Source organism: Indicator indicator, chromosome 1 (genome assembly GCF_027791375.1).
Source record: "Indicator indicator isolate 239-I01 chromosome 1, UM_Iind_1.1, whole genome shotgun sequence".
NCBI lineage: Eukaryota > Metazoa > Chordata > Aves > Piciformes > Indicatoridae > Indicator > Indicator indicator.
In genome coordinates this window covers 129,148,078-129,161,577 of record NC_072010.1, presented here as the reverse complement: position 1 = coordinate 129,161,577, position 13,500 = coordinate 129,148,078, and positions in this window count along the sequence as shown.

The following is a 13,500-nucleotide window of genomic DNA, read 5'->3' as shown; positions in this document are numbered from 1 at the left end:
CCTCCAAACCCCTCCCCAGCCTTGCTGCTCTTCTCTGGACATGCTACAGCTGGTTCTATTATTTTAAAAAAACAGAGTGAAAAAACCAACCAACCAAACCCCATGCAAACCCCTATGATTTTTACCTTACTCAGCTGGAATTGCTTATGTTTTCCAGTATGCCAAGGATGACACATGCTAACCCTGTTTAAAAATGCCTTACAGCTATTTTGCTGAAAGGCTCCAAACCATCTTGGAGGGAGAACTCAAAATTCCTCCCAGAGCAGCTGAGGACCACAAACACACCTACCACCTTTAGTATGCAATTTATATAGCTTCTGCTAAGCTCAGGCCTCGAAAATGCTTTGGATTAGACAAGAGCATAGAGCTGCTAACCAGTTGAAGTCACCGTGCCTCCCGTTGCAGGGAGCACTCTCCAAGTCACACCACAGGGTGAAGCAAAAGCTTTCATGCAAGTGTAGCTCTTGCTTGCTGGAGGACAGCGTGGCCTCACACGCAGGAAATGTTCTCAGAGTGCTCCCTCTGTTGATGCTTCGATAGGAGAGAGGGAGAAAGAGGAAGTTGCATGCCTGAAACACGTAATGAGAAGTAGAGGGGAGGAAAAAAGATAAAAAGGTATGGGTTTAGGAAGGAAGCAAGATAGAAGTTGAGTGCAGAGGATAGAGAATTTGGAAAGAGTTAAAAAAAAAAAAAAAGAAAGAAAAAATAATTAAGAAAGGGGGAAAATCACAGAATCGCATAGTTAGGGGTTGAAAGGGACATCCAGAGACCATCCAGTCCAACCCCCCTGCCAGAGCAGGATCACCTAGAGCAGATTACACAGGAATGCATCCAGGTGGCTTTGGAATATCTCCAGAGAGGGAGACTCCACAACCTCTCTGGGCAGCCTGCTCCAGTGTTCTGAAAAAGGGTCTGCAACCACAAAAAGGACTGCAAGCAGCAGAGAACAACTGGACTCACACATAGATCCTATTTTTATTTTCTTAATTGCATTACTTGTTGGTGTGGTGTTCCTTTGGTGTGTACAAACTAGCTGTGATACTTCACAGCAAAGCATCTTTCTCAACCACTACTGTAAAACAGTAACAGCTGTCTGGCAGCATTAGCAACCTAACTGGTTCAAAGGGCACAAGACTGTCTCTGGATCCAAATCAGCAGAGTGTGATTTCCCATTAACAGCAACACGTCCTCTTTTTCCCTTTCCAAACGGCAAAGGTTTAACAATAGCTTGAAAAATATTAAGATGAAAAAAAAAATGTTGATGATTGAAGTGGTTATTTATAACCTGGTATTCACAAGCACTATGAAAAAGCTTCAGCTGCTTAGCTTCATAGTGGTATTATTATACAGGAGCCATTCCTCTTTTAATGCACTAAACTGTGCTTTGAAACTGAGCAAAGACTGCATAACGGGAAGAAAGGATGCTCCTTCCTCTACTGCAGAAGCTGGAAGGTGTGTCTCAGCTGCCACAGGGAAGTGCATAACATCAGTTATCTTGTGATGAAGGCAGTTAAAAGATTGCTCTCCAGACTCAGACTTGCACTCTTGCATTTTCTACATCTGCCAAGCAGTATTTGAAACCAGTACCTATCACACCTTCTTTTTTATTTTGTTTTCTGGATCTCCAGGTTCAGGTGGGCATTCTGATGTGGGAGCACGCAAAGCTCTTGCAAACAAGATTGGGGAGTTCTCTAAGCAGATGCAACGCTAAGTAGACTTTAAAAAAACACAGCACGAAACAAAATCAACCTGAAAGCAACAACAGTCAACCCACACACACATGCACCCCTACAAAACACCACTTCTTCATTTTGCAGACATTTAAGGAGGGGAACCAAACTTGTTCCACTGTGTCTACAATTATCTTTAAAGTCTTCGCCTTGCCCCTCTTTTTACACGCAGAGAACTACCACCATCATTTCACTCAACTCTGCTGTCAAGTCCATTCCAAGTCTAAATTAATTCACCTCAAGATACTCTACCTATAACATCACAGAAGAGCTCATAATACATCAAGAAAGCTGTGTTTCTTATGAGGTTTGAGGGACACATGCTGTAAAAAAGCCTTGGAGCCATACACTGAACTTCAATATATACACAGGTGCAACATGCACAGGGATGGACTAATAACAATCACAGAATCACAGAATTGTTGAGGCTGGAATAGACTGCTGAAATCATATAGTCCAGCCTATGACCTAACACCACCACACTGTACCATACAGAAAATAAAAATGGTTAAAATGGAAGGCATACAAGTAATTAAAAAATAAAATATTAGGCATCTTAATGGTGTAGCACACAAAGAATTCAGCTTTTCTGCACTAAGTAACTTTCCAAAATGCCAACAATGCTGATAATGGTTTTTATTTGATATCTCCTTAGAAATATTTTGCTTTCATGCTACTCATATCTTCCCTTTGCAATTTTTCTGCTTGTTTTTTAACTACAGGAATCATTCACCACTCAAAGCTATGAACAGAAGTGAAACCCTGTTTACTTTCCCTCCACTTCCATTTTGCAAAGAAAAGTTTGACTGAATCACAGTGATTTGGTAAATTCATTACCCAAACAAGCTTTAAAGAAGCCTGATGTGTACAACTGAGGCCAGCCCAAGGCAGGGAAGGGTGGGTAAAAAGGAAAAAAAAAAGATGGCTTACACTGCTAAGTTACAGTATTCAAAACCCTTCCTAGAGCTCCACCAATTCAAGTTACTTCACTAGTCCTTGCTTTCCTTAACCTTTAACACTGTGAAGGTTAAAAAAAAAAAGGCTAATATTTGGACTACATACTAAGCAGAAATCAGAGAAGCCTTATTGCATTGCAGTATGAAGTTAATAAGAAATAAATGCACCAAGAGAGCCTAAGAAAACCAAAACAGTCTCAAAAAATTTATTGCCTGTGACATGTCCTACTGAAGGCAGATTTTGCTTCATTCAACAGTTATAAACCCTACAACTCATTACAGCATTATCACAGAATCACAAAATGTTAGGGATTGGAAGGGACCTCAAAAGATCATCCAGTCCAATCCCCCTGCCAGAGCAGGAGCACCTAGAGTAGGTCACACAGGAAGGCATTCAGGTAGGTCTGGAACGTCTCCAGTGAAAGAGACTCCACAACCTCCCTGGGCAGCCTCTTCCAGGGCTCTAAAATTTTATCTGTTGCTACAGAAGACAGAAGTTGAGAGCTGTGTTTGCTTGCAGACAAATCAACCCTAACAGAGTCTTCTACAATGCACCCAATTAAACGTGGCGGTCTGGGATGCTGGCCTACTATCAGCAGCACCAGAGTTCATCCAGATCAATTCAGCTGAATGAGCTTGCATAGTGATGAATACATTTCAGCCTGAACCCGAGGACTAACTGAAAGTCAATAGCAAAAACCTACCATTAAATCTTGCAAGATACAGCAGCTCTGCTTTGCTCTGAGAGTACCCCACAAACTACTCTTTCTCCAAGAACAAAGAGACAATTTTTTTCCTACTATATTCCCAGCGTCACTGTACTACAAGAGGTAAAAATGTGTAAAATGTCTGCCCACGTAAAGCATTATATTTAGTCGGTTTAGTGATACTGCTCTCAGGTTCCCCCACAGTCCAAGAGCATTTCCGCTACCGTGAGAAGAGCAGACAGCCAGGGGAGCTTGAGGACATCTCAACGCTGCTATTTCGGAGCAACGTCCTCTGCTGCTTTCAGACCCAGGTCGGTGGGTATACCCGGAGGGCTCCCCTACCAACAGCTACTGGTTTCTTTTGTTCCTTCCAATCCGTCATTTTCCGCCGGGCACTTTGCTGGGCACAGGGGGACCGCTGGGCAGCGACGCCCCGAGGCGCATCGCTCAGCCAGCCCGCGCCTGGCACCGCCGCTGTCGCCTCGCCACCTCACCCCACATAATGGGGTCAATTCATCCCCCCCCGGCCTCCCGCTGCCCACACCTCCCTCGCCGCACAGGTAGCGGGTGCTGCCCAACCCGGGTCGGGCAACCAGGCGCAGTCTTTTCCCCAAGTCCGCGGGAGCCACCTCACGGGCAGCAGCCGCCCCCCGCGCAACGCCTCCGAAGACCCCCGCGCAAAGGTCCCCACAGCCGCCCCCTGGCGGCAGGGCCGTACGGCAGCTTCCCGCAAGCCGCCCCACGCCCTCAACTCAGCTCTCCCCGACGGCAGCTCCACTGCCGAAGGAGCGCGACCTGCGCGGCCGGAGCGGAGGTATCCACACCCTCCTCTCTCTCTCTCTCTCCGCCCGGACCGCCGCCGCCACCACACCCTAGGCTGCCCAGGGGCGGCTGCGCCCGGCGGGAAGGTAGCGAGGCCGGCCAACCGGTGCACGGTTGGGCTTGTAGCCCTGTCAGCCACGTTCGGGATCACCCACCGTGGTGACCCGAGGTGGGGCCCGGCCCTCGCCTCGCCGCCGCAAACCCCGACCCCATCGCCTGTCACATGAAAACAATTATTGATTCAAACGGGGGAGGGGAGGAGAAGTTAAAAATCAAAAGGCGGAGGAGCGGAGGCTGGTGGCGGCCAGCTCCCTTCCAGCCGCCCCTCGGCCCTCCGTCGCGGCTGTACGCACCCCACCCGCGGGGCGGGAGCCCCTCTCGGGCCCACAGCACCACCAACTCGGATCCGGCGGCTTCAACTCACCCATTTATGTCGAGCTGGGCTTTGCCTGGCGGCGGAAACAGGCTGAAAGTTTGAAGCAGCTGGCCACGGCGAAGAGGGCGAGAGACAGCCCCGAGCCGCCGACGCCACGGAAAGAAGAGGCTGCTGACAGAGCCGCTCCCTCCTCCGGCCGTCGCCGCTCTCAGCACCCGCTGCAGCCGGGCTGCATTCCGCGTCCTGCTAGCAGCACCTCACCTTCCCTCAGCGGATGTATTTGTATGTATTACCAAAAAAATCCCCAAAACAACAAACAAACCCAAACAAACAAAAAAAAAAAACCTACAACCCCCCAAAATTCCAGAAATTAGTCGAGAGAAGTCTTCAGCTCCTGCCAGTCACCTAGGTCCCTACTGCCGCCCGGAGCAGCCCAGGAGAAAAAGCGCGGCCAAGCCCGGGCACCCAGAGGCGCTTGCCGCGGAGCCGCAGGGCTGGGCGTCTATCTCCCGCCGGACGGTGCGTGTGGCGGGGCGAGGGTGCGAGGAGCGGTTGGGTCCCCCTCGCTCGACCGAGCGGCTCGGCACAGCGCGGCTCGGCACAGCGCGGCTCGGCTCGGCTCAGGCGCTGCGGGAAGTGTCGCGAGACTGCGCCAGAGCCGCTGCGCCGCCTCGGGCCGCCGGGAGCAGCCGCGGCGACGGCAGCGGCGGGGGATGGAGGGCGGGGAGGAAGGAAGAGGAGCCACGGTTCCCAGTGGGGGCAGGGGAGAGGGGCGCTGAGGGCGAGGAAGTGACTTCCTCCCTCACAGGCTAAGAACTGTCAGCAGAGCACGGGTGGAGGCGCCGGGGGCTCGGGCAGGGGAGGGGACTCGCCTTATTTCCTTGCTGGGGGATGCGAGAGGACGTTTCGGGCTCTGGGTGGCCGCTCCCCCTCGGCGGGACAGGCGGATGCATCAGATTCCATGCAGCTACCTTGGGATCCCGCGCACGACCTCCCACTCCCACCCCTTCAGCCGTGCCGTGCCGTGCTGCAGGCTGCGGCCGTCCTGCCCCGGGGGCTGTCTCCAGGAGGCTAGGGAAACGCCACGGCTCGGGCGCATCCGGCCTCCTCGTCGCGCCGCGTCTCGCCCCAGCCCTGACCGTGAGGGGAGCGGGGCGGGGGTCGTTGGCAGAGCGGGCCGCCCCGGAGGGAACGGCCACATTCTGCCCTAATTCCCTGCAGGCTTGGCTCTGGAGACCGGGAAGGGAGACAGGAAAGGAAGACAGACAAAAAGATCAGATGAAGATTGACTTCGGTGGCGGCGTTTCGGAAAGGGGAGCGGAGTCGCAGAGCAGCAGCTCGCTGTTCTTTTCAGGTATGGCGGGGAAAGGTGAAACGCATTTACAATTGAATGGAGCAGCTGGCGAAGATCAGTAGCATTCCTGAACAGAAAGCCACCTAATGAGGCTGGGGGAGCCTTCTTCACGGGCAAGGCTTCTCCCAAGCAAAGACGATTAGGAAAAAAACCTCTGCTAGTAGCAGAGCAGAAGAGCAGATTAAAGACGGTATAAGATGGCATAAAGAGATAAAAAGTGGAGGCGACATCTTTTACAGCACCTTCAACGTTTATTAAACGTTGAGGAAAAAAAAAAAGGCAAAGCCTCCTTCATACCCAAATTAACTCCTCACTGGGCATGAAGACAGAAAACTGCCATTAAGATAAGGGATGAGATTTTTGTACTTCTCCCTGCACATGAGAGTTTATTTGGAAAATTTAAAAAAAAAAAAGGGGGAGTGGGGGGTGGAGGTAAAAAATGTGTAAGAGACTTTCCATCTGGCTTCTCAGCTATGAAAATCCACATTTTGTGATATTGTGAGAGTGATGAACTGTTTGAGATAAAATTAGAGGTTAACCAATGAGAGGATTAAGGATTGAGAATTCCTAAGGTTTGATTTACTGATGTTTGTTTTTTTTTTTTTTGAAAAAGAAAACTTTAGAAGCAACTTTTCATAGAAATGGTTAAGTCAGTTATTTACATACTGCAGCAGCAATGGAAGATCAGGACTAATACAGTTTGTCTTCTCTAGTTTTAATCTTTTTGCAAAAGTTTAGTTACTGTGATGGAAAATGTGGTGAGGTATTGCAAAAGATTGCCCAGGGAAGTTGTGAATACCCCCTCCCTTGAAGGGAAAAATGAGAGGAGAGCAGACTGAGATTGGATGTTAGGAACAAGTTCTTTACCATGAGGAGAGAGAAACACTGGAACAGGTTGTATGGGGAGGTGGTTCAGGTCCCATCCCTGGAGCTATTCACAGTGAGGCTGGACAAGGCTCTTGAGCAACCTGATCTAGTGGAGAATGTCCCTGCTGACTGCAGAGGGGTTGGAGTAGATGGCCACTGGAGGTCACTTCCACCTCAAGGAAAACTACCAATTCAAAATCCAAATCATTTGCATACAGTGAAGATAAAGAGAGGTTTGGATTGGGCAAGTTTAAATGAATAATAGGCAAGTTAACTCTTTCTTTAGAATCATAGAATTGTCAGGGTTGGAAGGGACCTCAAGGATTGCCTAGTTCCAAACCCCCTTGCCATGGGCAGGGACACCTCACACTAGAGCAGGTTGCCCAGAGCAACATCCAGCCTGGCCTTAAAAACTTCCAGGGATGAGGCTTCTACCACCTCCCTCAGCAATCTGTTCCAGTGTCTCACCACCCTCATGGTTTAATTACACACTGCAGGTCTTAGCTTCACCTCATTCTCCCTACACTCTCCCAGGGGATCTCAATATTAAACTAAGATGGTCATTCTCCTCTGGAGACTTTCAAAGCCAACCTGGATGAGTTCCTGTGTGACCTGCCCTAGGTGCTCCTGCTCTGGCAGGGGAGGTTGGACCTGATGATCTCTGGAGGTCCCTTCCAACCCCTGACATTCTGTGGTTCTTGCCTCAGACCAATGACACTGTATGAAGGGAATTCTTAAACATTCACACTATTGAATGAAAATTATGGTGAAATTAACCAAGCAAGAGTCTGCCTTCCCCCAGTCTGCCCCCTTTAGAGGGGCAGGAATCAGAATTTGGTAGAGATGCTTAGGGCTTTGAAGAGATGGGCAGAGTGGCTTTCAAAGGTGTTCTGTTCTGTTTTTTTTTTCCCCAAACATCATAGCTTTTCTGCTTTCAGTGAGGGGAGATCCTTATCTTTGAAAAGGGAGCTTCTTTTAGCCAAAAAGGTGGATTCAATAAGGTAAGAAAAGCTATAAATCACAGTACCTTAGACGTTGGAAGGTAGCTCCAGAGATCTAGTCCAACCCCCTGGCCAAAGGAGGAGCATCTAGGATAGTCTGCACAGGAATGCATCCAGGTGGGTTTGGAAAGTCACCAGAGAAGGAGACTCCACAACCTCTCTGGGCAGCTTGTTCCAGGGCTCTGTCACCCTCACTGTAAAGAAGTTTCTCCTTATGTTGAGGTGAAACCTTCTCTGTTCAAGTTGGTATCCATTGTTCCTTATTACTGTACACCACCAAAAAATGGTTGGCCCCTTCCACTTGACACCCACCCCTCACATATTGATAGAGAAGACCTCTCAGTCTTCTCTTCTCCAGACTAAACAGCCCCAGGGCTCTCAGTCTCTCTTCACAGGGAGATGCTCAAGTCCCCTAAGCATCCTCCTGGCTCTCTGTTGGACTCTCTCCAGCAGGTCTCTGTCTCTCTTGAGCTGGGGAGCTTAAAACTGGACAGAGTATTGCAGGTGTGGTCTCAGCAGGGTAGAACAGAGAGGGAGAAGATCCTCTGCAGCCCTGCTGGCCACAATTTTCTTGATGGAACCCAGGATCCCATTGGCTTTCTTGGCCACAAGGGCACATTGCTGACCCATGCAGAACTTGCTGTCCACTAGGACTCCCAAGAGCTTTCTCCATGGAGCTGCTTTCCAGCAGGGCAGCCCCTGAACTGTACTGGTGCCTATAAATGAAGCAAGAGTTGTAAGGAAAAAGTCACAGATCAAGTAAAATACTCTCAAAATGACACCAAATATTAATCACTACTGAATCCAATCAGTGAATTAAAGTACAAATTTTGTTAAAACATTTATTGTCTGTAAAAACCCAATTCACATTGATTTTATATAAACTATGTTAAACATACATATAAACATACCTACATCTTAATGTATACTCAGAGAAGGAGGCTTTTAGAACTGGGATAACAACATTGTCAAAAGCACCCTTGTGGACTCCAGTAACTACAGACTTCAAACTGCATTTGCATTTTAGTTCCAGCTTCAGTAGTTTCAAAATGTCATTTCTTAGCCACACTTAGAGAAATATCTACATGGAAGGTTTCTAATATGGTTTGCATGTGTACATACATGTCCACATCCACACAATTAGGTGGTCCTTCTGGAAGCTACAGTATAAATAAGGTCAACATGAATAATATATCCCTTAATAGTGGGCATTAGTCCACATCCTCATTCAACTGGGGGGGAACCAAATTACTGCTATTCTTAAAACAATGAGGCTTTTTTTTTTTTTATTCCATGAAGCTTATTCTTTAACAACAGTTTCCACCCTGTCTCTTCCCTCAAGAATAAAGACATAAGCCAGTCACAAAATAAAAGCAACCTACTACATTATTTACAGAAAATGAAATATTAAAAAGATAATGTGAGATTGCTTAGACAAAATTCAGAGCCATGAAAAGAATGAACAGAAGAAAACTGTACTCAAGTGGCAGGCAGCAGAGAGCCATTCAAACACGTGGCTAAATCCCTGCTGAAACCCCTCCCCCCCTGAACAACAAACTCCATCATGCACAGAAGGAAGGGAAGGTGCTACAGCAATAGTTTTCCTCTGGTACCCTAACACTGAAAATTTATGCTCACCAAGTCTGAAACTGTTCAGAACACACTGAAATGTTCATCACTATCCAGAGGGTTTGTCATGGAGTCAAGTGTCACAAGCAGGCTTTTGAAGATCTTGAAATGGCTTTTTGGTTTGGTTTTTCTTTTTCCCTTCATAAGGAGTGTGAAGAACCTCTCATCTTCAAATCCTGCAGCAAAGGAATGAAGTCTGTCAAGGGCCAGAGTTACATGCAGAAACATCCTTTCTTGTTCCAGATTTATTAGGAAGCAGGTTTGAAGTCTCCCACAGAGAACTTGCAGATGGCTGTTCAGATGCTTAAAGGCAAGAGGCAGATTTCTACACAGCATGGGAAAAGATCCCTTCAGAAAGCAGGAAGGTAAAGAACTCCCTCTGTTTGCAGTCTGAGGTGAGTACTAAGGAATCAAGTCTCTCTTGGCTATAATCTTTAATCATCTTCAAGCAACTCTTGCTCTCCATTTCCAAGACATTGCAGAATGTGACCTTCTGATGCAGAACAAGCAAGTTTGAGAGCTCTGCCTTTTTTTAATGCCACATCTTTCCCCCCCCCCCCCTTTTTTTCCCCTTTCTTTTTTTTTTTTTTTAAAGCAGCTAATTTCATATAAAGAAAATTCAGCATTTCACTCCCAGGCCTTGGGAGAGAAGGCAGCAGGTAAATCATTAACGCAACTGGTGATCAGCTGAATTTATTCCCATCCTCTGCTATCAGCTACCTGAGCTTGAGACATTTGTGTCCAGATCTCCAGACCATCTAAATCCATCAGGTAAGGTGATTTTAAACACATAAGTAAGAGTTAAGGCAGCCTTGTAGAAGCCTTGCAGTGTGTTGCTTCTTACTAGCCCAAGAATTTTGTTAACCTTGTGAACTCAAGAGTTGAAAATCAGGATTCTAACCAGTCTGTGTAGAGGTCAAGTAGATCAGCAATATAAATGCTAACACCACAACAACTTGTTATTTCAAACACTTAAGAAGAGTGCAGTCCTATTAAACCCACTGCCTTTTGGTATGACAGGAGCAGTTAACAGCCAGAGAAGAAAAGCAATTCACATTTCTATTGTCAAAGTATAAACCAGAATGCTAGAAAGGCTCTTAAACAATCACATTTTTATCACTGCCCTTCCAATGCAAGTGCAGTGACAGACTTCACTAATACAAGAGGACAGGTTTCCTTCTGAGGTTTACACACCTTTCAAGGTGGTTTTAAACTTTATATTTTACTATTTTTATTTTAACTGTCTGTGCTCCCATTAGAAATAAAGCAATAAGCAGGATGTTACTGAAGTCTTTGTACAGGTGTTTTCTACAAAGCAGTCACACGGGGAAAAAGGCACCAAGTTATTCAAGTAAAGTGATCTTCCTCCTGCTTACACTTTCTTTTTTTGTGCCTTCACAAGCCAAGCAGTAACTTCATCCATTGCTCTCAACCAAACATAACATTCCAGCACAACAGAAGTTTTCTCTGCTAAAAGAACTAAGCTGGTTTGTGTGTGTTTGTGTATACACAAGTTTCTGTAACTCACAAAGTGGAATCCTGGTAATGTCTTGCAGCAGATAACATCACAGTAGATGCCTCTAGCATGTAACCCAGTCACAGAATTCAGTTTCATTATGAACTTTACAAAAGTGTTATCATGACAGAATCCCAAATTAGTGAAGTTATTGGCAAGAAAAATGTGATTTGAGCAAACAGTATCAATTATAAACTAGAGTTACTGAAACAGTGACTACATTTCATTGTCTGACATTCATCTTAGGACCAAGGGTGGACAAGAAGAGAGGGAATAAAAATAAAATAATCATAGTCAGTAAACAGGCCCAAAAAACCCCATTTGTAGTATGTTGCTCACAGTTGTGGAAATAAAGAACAAAGCTAAACTGCTGAAGTACAGAACTAATTAAGAGATATCTCCATCATGCACAGGTAAAATAGGAAAGCACAAAAATCAGAATTCAGTCCCACTTTTGAACCTGGTTAAAGCAGCATTAACTGAAGTCCAACTCCTTCAGCACTACTTCCAAACAGTGGCAGCAAAACTGCTGTCTCGGAAGTTTCTTCATGTATCCACTTTGCCCATTTGTTCCATGAGTTCTCTTCCAGGCTTTGGTAAGAACACTGCAAGAAGCTTACAGAAAACAGTAGTAACCTGTTGAAGACAACAAGAAAGCTTAAGTAGTGTGCCCTGTGTCATATGTGGTGTCACTTCTTGCATGTTTTACACTGCTTTAGCACATGCAGGGAGCACTGTGAATATTTTGCTGGCTTGAGGGCAAACCTGCCCTCATCTGCAGGCTACATGCAACATTCCCCTGCCAGCAGGCTGCTGCTCAACTGCAGCTACTCCATATTTACTCTGGGTTGATTCCCTTAAATGGCTGTTTCAATTCACAGGCTCACAGGATGTTAGGAGTTGGAAGGGACCTCTGGAGATCTTCCAGTCCAAGCCCCTGCCAGAGCAGGACCAGAGAATGCAGCACAGGTCACACAGGAACACATCCAGACAGGGCTGGAAAGGCTCCAGAGAAGAACACTCCGCAGCCTCTCTGGGCAGCTTGTTCCAGGGCTCTGGGACCCTCACAGTGAAGAAGTTCCTCCTCATGTTGAGGGGGAACCTCCTGTGCTGCAGCTTCCATCCATTGCCCCTTGTCCTATCCCAGGGTACAATGGACAGAGCCTGCCCCCCCTCCCTCTTGACACCCAGCCCTCAGATATTTATAAAATTTATTAAATCCCATCTCAGTCTTCTCTAGACTAAAAAGTCTTTTTTTTTTTTTTCCTTATTTTCATTTCCTACACAGGATGACTGCCAGATTTATCACTGACAGCAGTAGTAAGTAAGTTTTCTTATCAGCAGAAAGGTATCTGTCTCTATCTGATCAGGGAATTTTTTTTCCTTCATCTTCCCATTTTGTGTGTATGTCTAAGTTACTAAAAACTAGCAGGATCCTTACTGATTGCTATTTAAACTGAAAACTTGGGGCTTAGAAACAAACCACCTGGCATTACTGTTGAATGAACTCAGCATCAATGGATGGGGCACAGTGCTGCTTACTGCTTATGAACACTGGCTAGTGTGCCCCTCAGTGAAGAAATGTTTTTAAGTGGCACTGTTCTAGTCTTTTTGAGGCTCTTTCAGAGTCTCTGTACTGAAGGCATCATGGAAAAAATGTTACAAAAGCAGGCATGAAGAAAACACATCCTGAAGCTTTCTGACCCCCTTTTCTCTGAACACACCACTGCCCAGGATGAAAATTCTGACCATTTATCCCCAGAGACTGGGCTGCATTCTACATGACTAATGCTGTCTTGGACATCATGGAAATCATAGAATGGTTTGGGTTGGAAGTGAGCTCCAAAGGTCATCTAGTCCAAACCCCTCTGCGGTCAGCAGGGACATCCTCAACTACATCAGCCTGCTCAGAACCTTGTCCAGCCTGACCCTGAGGATCTCCAGGGATGGGGCCTCACTTACCTCCTTGGGCAGCGTGCTGCAGTGTTGCAGCACGGTGCACAGCTTGTTCCTAACATCCAATCTAAATCTCCTCTCTTTTCAAACCATTGCCCCTCGTTCTATCACTGCAGGCCTTTGCAAAGAGTCCCTCTGCAGCCTTCTTTTAGGTCCCCTTCAAGTACTGGAAGGCTGCTCTAAAGTCTCCCCAGAGCCTTCACTTTTCCAGGCTATGGTGAACAACTTAACGTTTTCTTAAGTAAGAACATCTCTGAAAACTACTTGCTATCTTTGATGTCCCCGCAATAAAAAGTCTGAACAAATCTGTAACACAGACACAACCCTATCATGTTTCCAGTACAGTAAGGCAAAGGCAAGCACAATATTTTTTATAGCTGCTTACAAAACTTGTCTGGCTGTTTGAGTTTTGCACATAGCATGACAACCATAGAATGGTTTAGGTTGGAAGGGACTCTAGAGATCATCTACTCCAACCCCCCTGCCCCCAACCCTGCCTTGAACACCCCCAGTGAGGAGGCATCCACAGCATCCCTGGGCTTCCTATTCCAGAGACTCGCCACCCTCCTACTGAAGAACTTCCTAA